Source organism: Rhinolophus ferrumequinum, chromosome 10 (genome assembly GCF_004115265.2).
Source record: "Rhinolophus ferrumequinum isolate MPI-CBG mRhiFer1 chromosome 10, mRhiFer1_v1.p, whole genome shotgun sequence".
In the NCBI taxonomy this organism is placed as follows: domain Eukaryota; kingdom Metazoa; phylum Chordata; class Mammalia; order Chiroptera; family Rhinolophidae; genus Rhinolophus; species Rhinolophus ferrumequinum.
The window spans coordinates 52968797-52978926 of record NC_046293.1 but is presented as its reverse complement, the minus strand read 5'-3'; positions in this window follow the sequence as shown (position 1 = coordinate 52978926).

The following is a 10130-nucleotide window of genomic DNA, read 5'->3' as shown; positions in this document are numbered from 1 at the left end:
GCACTCTAGGTAATTAAGGTGATTTGATAAAAGATGATTGGGTGTAATTCTAGATTGCCTAATTGGGGAAGGCCTCTGAGGAAGTGACATTTAAATAGATCTGAATTACAAATAGCCCACCCTGTGAACAACTTTAGGAAGAGTTTTAGGTGAAAGCTGAGGGTGCATAGCTAGATCAAAACCTCCAAGGTAGGAACATCTTGGCAACTTAAGGAATTTAAAAAAAAATTTTTTAAAGCTTTTTATTGGGGATTATTGGGGAACCGTGTGTTTTTCCAGGACCCATCAGCTCCATGTCAAATTGTTGTTTCTTCAGTTTAGTTGTGGAGGGCGCAGCTCACTGGCCCATGTGGGAATCGAACTGGTGACCTTGGTGCCATGAACACCGCGCTCCAACCACTACGCCGACCAGCTGCTCCGCAAATTGAGGAGTTTAAAGGCAGTGGAGTATGTTAAGGGAGTGGGGAGAGTAGTACAAGATGAAGTTCCAGATATATGTATGGGTTGGATAATGTGAGGCTTTGTAAACCAGGTTTAGGAGTTTGGATTTTATTCCAAGTGGGCTGGGAAAGCATGGAGGGATTTTATACAAGAGAATGTCATGACTTGAAATAAAATTTTGAAAAAGATCAGTATCTTGATGTGGGTGGTGGTTACATGAGTGTATATTTATGTAAAAATTCATCGCATAGTACACTTAAGAGTTATGCACTTACAGAAGTTATACTTAAATGTAAAAAAAAAAAACACAAAACACCCACAGGAAGAATACTCAGGGCTACTGAATGGAGAGTGGATTATACAGATGCAGTAATGGAAGGGAAAGACTAGGCAAAAGATTGTTGATGACAGGACACCATTATAACTTTTCATGGACTCTAGGCACTTTTTCCTTCACAGACACCTTTCTACTTAAAAACAATATTAAAAATTATATTTTATGATTATGTTGGTTTAAAGACAAATATATTAATATTATACACTAAAACATATTCTTTGACTCGAATATTTGTTTTACTTACAATTTTAAGGGAAATTAAAATGTTTTTAAAAAGATTTTTATTAAAAATATAGCTAACATACAATATTATATTATTTCAAGGGTACATCATAGTCATTCAACATTTATATACCTAAAGAAGTGATTACTATGATAAATCCAGCAACCATCTGACACTATACAATGCTATCACAATATTATTGACTATATTCCCTATGCTGTATATTACATCTCTATGACTTGTTTTATACCTGGAAATCTGGACCTCTTGTTTCCGTTCCCCTTTTCAAAAATTTTTTCAATTACAGTTGACATTCAGTATTATTTTATATTAATTTCAGGTGTACAGAATAGTGGTTAGACATTTATATAATTTAAGAAGTGATCCCCCTGACTAGTCTAGTACCCACCGGGCACTATACATAGTTATTACCATATTATTGACTATATTCCCTATGCTTTACTTTACATCCCCATGACTATTTTGTAACTGCCAATTTGTACCTCTTAATCCCTTCACTTTTTTCATCCTGCCCCCAGACCTCCTCCCATCTATCACCCCAACAAATCCGGTACCCATCCGACACTATACATAGTTATTGCAATATTATTGACTATATTCCTTATGCTATACCCTACATCCCCATGACTTTGTAACAACCAATTTGTACTTCTTAATTCCTTCCCCCTTTTCACTCACATCTCCAATTCCCTCTCCTCTGGCAACCATCAAAATGTTCTCTGTATCTAGGAGTTTATTTCTGTTTTATTTGTTTACTTTGTTCTTTAGATTTCACACATAAGTGAAATCTCGTTGCATCTATCTTTCTCTGTCTAACACTCCACTCATCACAATACCCTCCAGGTCCATCCATGCCACTGGCAAATTGCAAGAATCTATTCCCTTCCATGGCCAAGCAATATTTCATTGTATACCGGTGGTGCCAAAAATATGTATACACATGACTTGTATTCATTTTTGTTATCAGTATATATTGAGTATTACAATGTTAATACAGTTTTTTCCTTTCTTAAAATGTGTATACATTTCTTTGGCACCCTCTGTATATGTACCACCTCTTCTTTATCCATTCTTCCATTGGCAGACACCCAGGTTACCTCCGCATCATGGCCATTGTAAACAATGCTGTAATGAACATATGGATGCACAGGTACCTTGAAGTAGTGTTTTGGGTTTCTTCAGATAAATACTCAGAAGTGGGATTATTGGGTCCTTCTTTGTCTTGTTACAGCCTTTGTCTTAAAGTCTATTTTTTTTTCTGGTATAAGTATTGCTACCCCAGCTTTTTGTTGTTGTTTTCTGTCTGTTTCCATTTTCACGAAATATCTTTTTCCATCCTTTTGCCTTCCATCGGTGTGTGTCTTTCAATCTGAAGTGATTCTCTTATAGGCAGCATATGAAAGGGTTTTGTTTTCTTATCAATTCAGCACTCTTATGTATTTTGATTGGAGCATTTAATCCATTTCCATTGAAAGTAATTGTTGATAGATATATAGTTATTGACATTTTATTATTCATAATTTTGATCTTTTTCCCCTCCGTCTTAAAGAAGTCCCTTTAACACTCCTTTTAATACTGGTTTGGTGATGATGAACTCCTTTAGCTTTTTCTTATCTGGGATCCTTTTTATTATCTGTCCTTTAATATCTGTCATTCGATTCTAAATGACGGCCTTGCTGGGTACAGTACTTTGGTTGTAGGTCCTTGCTTTTCATCACATTGAATATTTTGTGCCAATTCTTTCTGGCCTTCAAAGTTTCTGTTGAGAAATCAGCTGACAATCTTATGGGAGCTCCCTTATAAGTTACTAGTTGCCTTTCTCTTGCTGCTTTTAGGATTATCTCTTTATGTTTAACCTTTGCCATTTTAATTATTATGTGTGTTCGCGTGGGCCTGTTTGCGTTCATTTTGTTTTGGACTCTGTGCTTCCTGGGCTTGTATGTCTATTTCCTTTGCCAGGTTAGGACAGTTTTCAGTCATTATTTTTTCAAACATGCTCTCAATCCCTTGCTTTCTCTCTTCTCCTGGTACTCCTATGATGTGAATGTTGTTATGCTTGATGTTGTCCCAGAGGTCTCTTAAGCTATGCTCATTTTTAAAATTCTTTTTTCTTTTTGCTGCTCTGACTTGGTGTTTTCTGCTACCTTGTCTGTCTTCCAAATCATTGATTTGATCCTCTGCTTCATCTAGTTTGCTGATGATTCTTTCTAGTGCATTCTTCATTTCAGTTTTGGATTGTTCACTTCTGACTTGTTCTTTTTTATGGTTTCTATGTCCTTTTTTATGCTTGCTGTCTCTTTTTTTGAAGTTCTAAGTTCCTTGAGCATCCTTATAACTATTGTTTTGAACTGTATTTTTGGTAGGATGCTTGCCTCCATTTTGTTTAGTTCTTTTCCTGGAGTTTTCTCCTGTTCTTTCATTTGGGACACAATTTCTTTGTTTCCTTATTTTGGCTACCTCTCTGTGTTTGTTTCTATGTATTAGGTATATCTGCTATGTCTCCTATGTCTCTTGGCTGGTGGCCTTATGCAGGAGGTGCCCTGTGGGGCCCTGCCACAGTCTCCTTGGTCACCTGCTCTGGGTGCTTCAGGAGTGTCCCTTGTGTGGTTTGTGTGTGCCCTCCTGCTGTAGTTGAACCTTGATTGCTATTGGCATATTACTGGATGGGATTGACCCTCAGGCTGATTGGCTGTGGGGTTTGGCCATGTCCACAGCTTATAGGCTGCTGTGCAGTGCTTACTCCACTGAATGGGTTCATCCTAGTGGGCTCTGGCCTGTTGAGACCACCCTTTGGGTGTGCCATTTGTGGTGCTAATTGGGTGGTGCTTTGCTATGGTCTGAAGCCAACCTCCAAGTATGTTGGTTCTGGGGCCCCTTGCAAGGGGCTCTGGTGCAGGCCTAGGTCACCCACTGCCTGTGACCAGCTGGGGACTAGCTGTAGGAGCTACAAAGTGGTCCTGCCACTTTGGAGTGGTTGCTCGCTGTCTGTGCTAAACCTGGAGGCGCATGAGAGAGGCCATGCTGTAAACTGAGGATGGCTGCCACCAATGCTGGGCCTGAGGTAGCTCTACAAAAAGCCAGGACACCTTGAGACCTACTACCACCTGCTGGCTCCCTTAAGGTTCGGCCACTGATAAAGCCTCGTGTGGTATGCAAGTTGGGTGAGGCATGGTCTCAGGGAGTCACTAGAGTGGGAAGAGTTGTGGTCACCAGGCTTAATGTAGATTCTGGTTTGGTGCTAGTGCTGAGCCTGGAGCTACTCAGCAAAAGTCTCAGAGCACACCTAGGCCAATTGCTGCCTGCCTGGGAACTGTGAACTCTGATAGTTTTCCAAGAAGGAGTGAAATGCTCATGGGGCTGGCTGCTCATGGGGAAAGTGCCTCCTGCATTGGGAGAGTTGGGTGGCCTGATGTCCCAGTGAGTCAGAAGGGCATCGCGAGCATAGCAAGTAGAGCTCACCAAACCAATCAGATTCAGATTTCACTGTAAGCATAGTGAGAGGGTTCAACACAGGAAAGATGGCACCTGCCTGCTGGCTGCATGGTTGGAGTCCCCCTCACAGGGAAAATGGCAACTGTCGTTCAGCCCTTGATGCGGAGCCACACACCTCAGTCTGCTACTTGCCGTATGCCTCTGACACTCCCTGACTCACTGTCCCTACTCTGGAGCCCAGTTTGAGTGAGTCTGTGTTCAGGCCCCTAAAGAGGACATCCCAGTTGGTTGGAATCCCCACTGTTTTTCAAAGCCAGATGTTGTTGGGGCTCCTCTTCCTGGCACCAGTACTCTGGGCTGGGGAGCTGATGTGAGGCTGGGGTCCCTTGTTCCTCTGTGGGGGGAAACCTCCATGGCTGAGAAATCCCTCTTGATTCTCAACCACCACACACAAGTGTGGGGCCAGCCCGTTTCAAGTCTCTGCCCCTCCTACCAGTCTCAACATGGCTTCTTCTTTACAGCCTTAGTTATAAAAATTCTGTTCACCGAGACTGCAGAGGTTTTCTCCAGGTTGATCTATAATTTAGTTGTAATTTTAATGTATTCATGGAAGGAAGCAGGCACAGTATTTATCTACTCCACCATCTTGGATCTGAAACTAAAATATTTTTATGGGCCCCTGAAAGTATGGTGGTGCCTAGAAACTGTGCCTGTTGTGCCTACTGGGTTAGTCAGCCCTAGCTGCTGTAATCCTGGTGAGAGAAGATAGTGGTTTAAATGTGGGTGTAGAGATGGAAAGGGATAGATGTAGATGTATTTGGGAAGTAGACTTGGTGATTGATTAGACGTAAGGTCACAAGAGAGTGAGCTATCAAAGATGAATACCAAGTTTTTGGCATAAACAACTGGGTGATGCCATTTATTTGGATGGCAAAGCCTGGAGTGGAGCAGGTTTGGAAAGAGTATGAAGGCTCTGTTTTGGCCATATTAAGTTTGGAATAGCTACTAGTTCAGTGCTTCTCATATTTTAATGTGCTTACATTATCATCTGGGAAATTTGTTAAAAGCCAGATTTCAATTAACAGGACTGGAGTGACCCCTAGAGTTTGTATTTCTTCTGGTCCAGATCATTAAAATGGAATGATATCTGAGAATTAAGAAAAAAAGCATTGACCCAGTTAAGGTTGGAGACAGTAGATTTCAGAAAGTTCTATGAAAAACCAAATACTATAGGGACATACATAGGGGGTAGAGAGAGACTTTCAGTTTCTAAGTATCTAATATTTCCCAGGGTTATACCAAGCACATAAGATACTAGTTTGTGTAGTCCTCACAATGGCCTTCTAAGGTTAATATTATTAATCCTGTTTTAAAATAATGACTCTGAGGCTCAGAAACAATGAGTACCTTACCCAAGTGCACACAGCCAGCACGTGGCAGAGCTGCGAACCCAGAGCTATTTATCAGGTCCATGTTCTTTCCAGTTTCCCAGAGACTTCTTAAAAAATAAAACTGTTAAAAATCACAAAATAAGTCTGCAACAAACATTTTGTAACATTTGTTCTGAAATCCAGAAGAAATAAACTGTGGTAGTCATCTAATGCTGTATAACAAATTTCCCTAAAACTTATTGGCATAAAACAACAAACATTTATTATCTCAGTTTCTGTTGGTAAGAAATTGGTTATTGAAAGTTGTCACGTCCAGCGCAACGCGGGCAGTGAGAGAACGAGAAGGGGTGACGAAGGGTTAAGAAAGAAACAGAAATCAAGAAAGTTATGAAATAGGGGGCCAAGGGTCTCCCAACCTCAAGGAACTGAGAGCTCCGAATCGGGCTGCCTTCTGGCTTTTATTAATGAACACACAAGGAAGTAGCATTGTTTTCTCCACGGTCTGTGAGTCTCACACATCATACCAGAAAACTGATTCAAATCAATCACCCTTGTCTACAAACAGCTGGAATAGAAAGTCACATGATGTCTTAACAATTGTGACATGTGCCTCCCCAGGAACAAATCCTTTATGCTAAAACTTATTGATAAGAATGGAAGGAGAACTGATGTTATCACATCATTGACTCACTTCCCAAGCAGGTTGTGGGAAGGAATGTAGCTACATAGGCAGAGGCTCTCCTCAGCTAGGGGAAGTTGGGGGCTGTGCCCACTTCTATCGACCCTGTGAGTTCTCCTGGTGGTCCCCACACGGTTCCGCCTGGCTTGGGCTCTTCCTCCCATGAGGAATCTTACCTGTCATTGGCTGACCAACCATCTTTTGGGGGCCAAACAGAGAGACATGAAGTATATGCACAAGGGTGAAGCAAAGTCCCTGAAAGGAACAGTCTCACAGACTCTTCTTTCTTTAGGGATAGGCACGAGGGGACAGATGGTTAGGCTGCTGCGTGACAACAGAAAGTCACTTGCCAAGTCCTGATATTTGCAGTGTCTCTTATATTCATATCCTCGTCTCCATTTTCCTATCATTTCCCTTGTCATTTCTCATCCTGACAACTGCATTAGTCTTCCTGCTTACAGTCTTTCCCTGCTTCGGTCCGTGTAATATGTAGCTACCAGATTTATTTTCCTAAAGCGTAGGTCTGCACACATTCCCCTGCTGACGAACTTTCCATGACTCTGCATGGCCTCAGCAGTCATTCAAGGCTGTGTATACTCTAGTCCCAAATTACTGATCCACACTTATTGCCTACTGTCCTCCCTTGTCTGCTATGTTCCAACCATTTACACCTTGTGCTTTCCTATCTTTGAGTCTTTTTTTGCCCTTTGCTCTTTCCTCTGCCTAGAACACTCTTTCCTCCTTCACTACCAAATGGGTCAACAATATAAGCTACCCTTCAAGGGCTCTTCAAACGTTACCTTTTCTAGAAAGCTTTTTCTGAGCTTCTTTCCCTGAACTCCATCACGACTGGTCTGCACCTTCTTTTGGCATTTGTCACTTTTCTCCTTGGATAGCCTTCCCTCCTGGTCTATCTATTGTTGATTATCTTTGTGTTTTCCATGCATTAGCATCTGGAACGTTGGTGCTCAATATATATTTGTTGGTGCTAACGTCAGACTCTCAAGAAATTTACATTCATTGAGGAGGTTTTCAAGAAGTTATAATACATATTAACTTATATGCCTAGATTCATTTAGTGTTCATCGAATTGGAAAACATAGCCCTTAAAAATAATGGCTCCATTCACAGGAAGAAAGCAAAATGATTTCCTCCTTTAGACTATTTCAAACTGAAAAATGTTTGGAAACTAAGTTAAAATAAAGCAAACAAGTAAATGCATGTAAGTTTATATTTGTTTTCCAAAGTCTGAATTTACTAAGCTAATTGGCTTAATTTAGTATTTAAGGTTCTCACAATAATTTGGTTGAAATTGTCCAAATTTTCTTTTGAAAACCATGCTCTGTGTGAGTGTGTGTATTATGTAATAAATATATTATATAATATATATTACATATTACATACGTTATATATAATATATATTATATATATCACAAATCAAATAATTATACCTGGAAGTTTAAAGAATTTAAATCTCAACTATATTAACAATAAATTTTGGTTAAATAAAACATTCCCTTGTCCCTTTCTGAGCCTTAGAATTCTAATCTGTAAAAGGAGGGCATTAAACTAGATGATTTCAAAGATCTTTTTTGTCATTTTATGAATCTGTGATGCAAATTGTGGATATAATGATCTTCCTCCTGGTAAAGCTGGCCAAGATAGTCTTCAGATAACAAAGACTAAGCTAATTCATTAATAAAAGAATATGATTTGAATGCTAGTTGCTTCTATTTTGTTCAGCTTGGGTAACTGAAATAATCAAATTATCACTGTTTTCTGCTTTATGTCTGCACAATCCATGCAAAATGTATCACTACTTTAAAGATGTGTTTTTCTCTATGTTTTTTTTTTATCACTGCGTTTTGAATGTGTAAGTTTAATTTTAAATATATATCAAGATTATATAGGGGATCTATTTTTGGTATAGTAAATAAGTTCCCAGTGGATTGACCAATAAACTCTAGACATAAGTTAAAAAGCAAAACAAGACCCACAACTATCCAAAAGCTGTGGAGAGAGGCAAGCAGATTTTTGAGGGGAGCCGAAACTTGGAAGAATGTACTGATGTGGCACAGCCCGGTGTGGTTCAGGGTGTCTGAAGCTTCCCTAGAAAACTTCTGCCACATTTCTGCCATTAGGAAGGCATTGCCTAGGGTAGTCTATGCTCTCAGAAAGTGTGTGTGTGTGTGTGTGTGTGTGTGTGTGTGTGTGAGGTACTGGGGAGGGGGGGTCCTATAAAGAAGAGAGCCAGTGTTCTGCTGTGAACAGTTTAGCTGAGAAGCAAAAACAAAAAAAGAGAGACTCGAACTGAGATATGAGCTGCTGCCTACCTCAGGTGAGAATTTGCAGTTTGGGTCTAACCAATTCAATTGCTTGCTAAAATAAAAACACAAGCAGCTTTGGAGGATGTGTTAGTTTCCGGTTCCTACTGTAGCAAATTACCACAAACTTAGTAGCTTAAAATGACACAAGTTTATTCTCTTACAGTTCTTGAGGTCAGAAGTCTGAAATGGGTTTCAATGAGCTAAATTCAAGGTGTAGGCAGGACTAAATTCAAGGTGGAGGCTCTAGGGGAGAATCTGTTTCCTTGCTTTTTCCAGCTTCGATATACTGCAATACATTCCTTGACTCATGGTCCCCTTCCTCCATTTTCAAAGCCAGGAAGATCGGGTTGAATCCTTCTTATATACTGATCACTCCAACTCTCACTTTTCTTTTCTTTTTTTTTTTAAAATAATTGCTATATTCTTTAGATCTTTTTTTTTTTTAACAGGACTTTATTGGGGAACAGTGTGTACTTCCAGGACTTTTTTCCAAGTCAAGTTGTCTTTTCAATCAGTTGTGGAGGGTGCCGTTCAGCTTCAAGTTGTTGTCCTTTCAGTCTTAGCTGTGGAGGGCGCAGCTCAGCTTCAGGTCCAGTTGCTGTTGTTAATTGCAGGGGGCGCTGCCCATCATCCCTTGCGGTACTCGAGGAATTGAACTGGCAACCTTGTGGCTGAGAGCCCACTGGCCCATGAGGGAATTGAACTGCCACCCTTTGGAGTTAGGAGCACGGAGCTCTAACTGCCTGAGCCACCGGGGCCGGCCCCTCTCACTCTTCTTTTGCCTCCTGCTTTCATACTGGGCCCACCTGGGTAATCCAATAATTTCCAGTTTTAAGGTCATCGGGTTAGCAATCTTAATTCCATCTGTAGCTTCAATTCCCCTTTGACATGTAACATAGTATATTCACAGGTTCCAGGGATTTGGACGTAGACATCATTGAGGGGGCCATTATTCTGCCTACCACAGAGGGACATAACAGAATCTAGAGTTTTCACAACACAACATTTGCAATTTACAGGATGCGACCAATATTATCCAACATATGAAGAACATGGAACATGTGAACCATTCTTGAGGAAAAAGACAATTAACAGAAGCCACCCCAGATGTTGAAATGATCAGACACGGACTTTAATACAGCTGTTGTAACCGCATTCGTTGAGATAAGGTAAAGTAGGCTTGTAATGAATGAAAAGGTAGGAAATCTCAGCAGAGAAATAGGAAGTATAAAAAGAACCAATGGAAATTTTAGAATTAAAGTATGAAATAAATTTCATG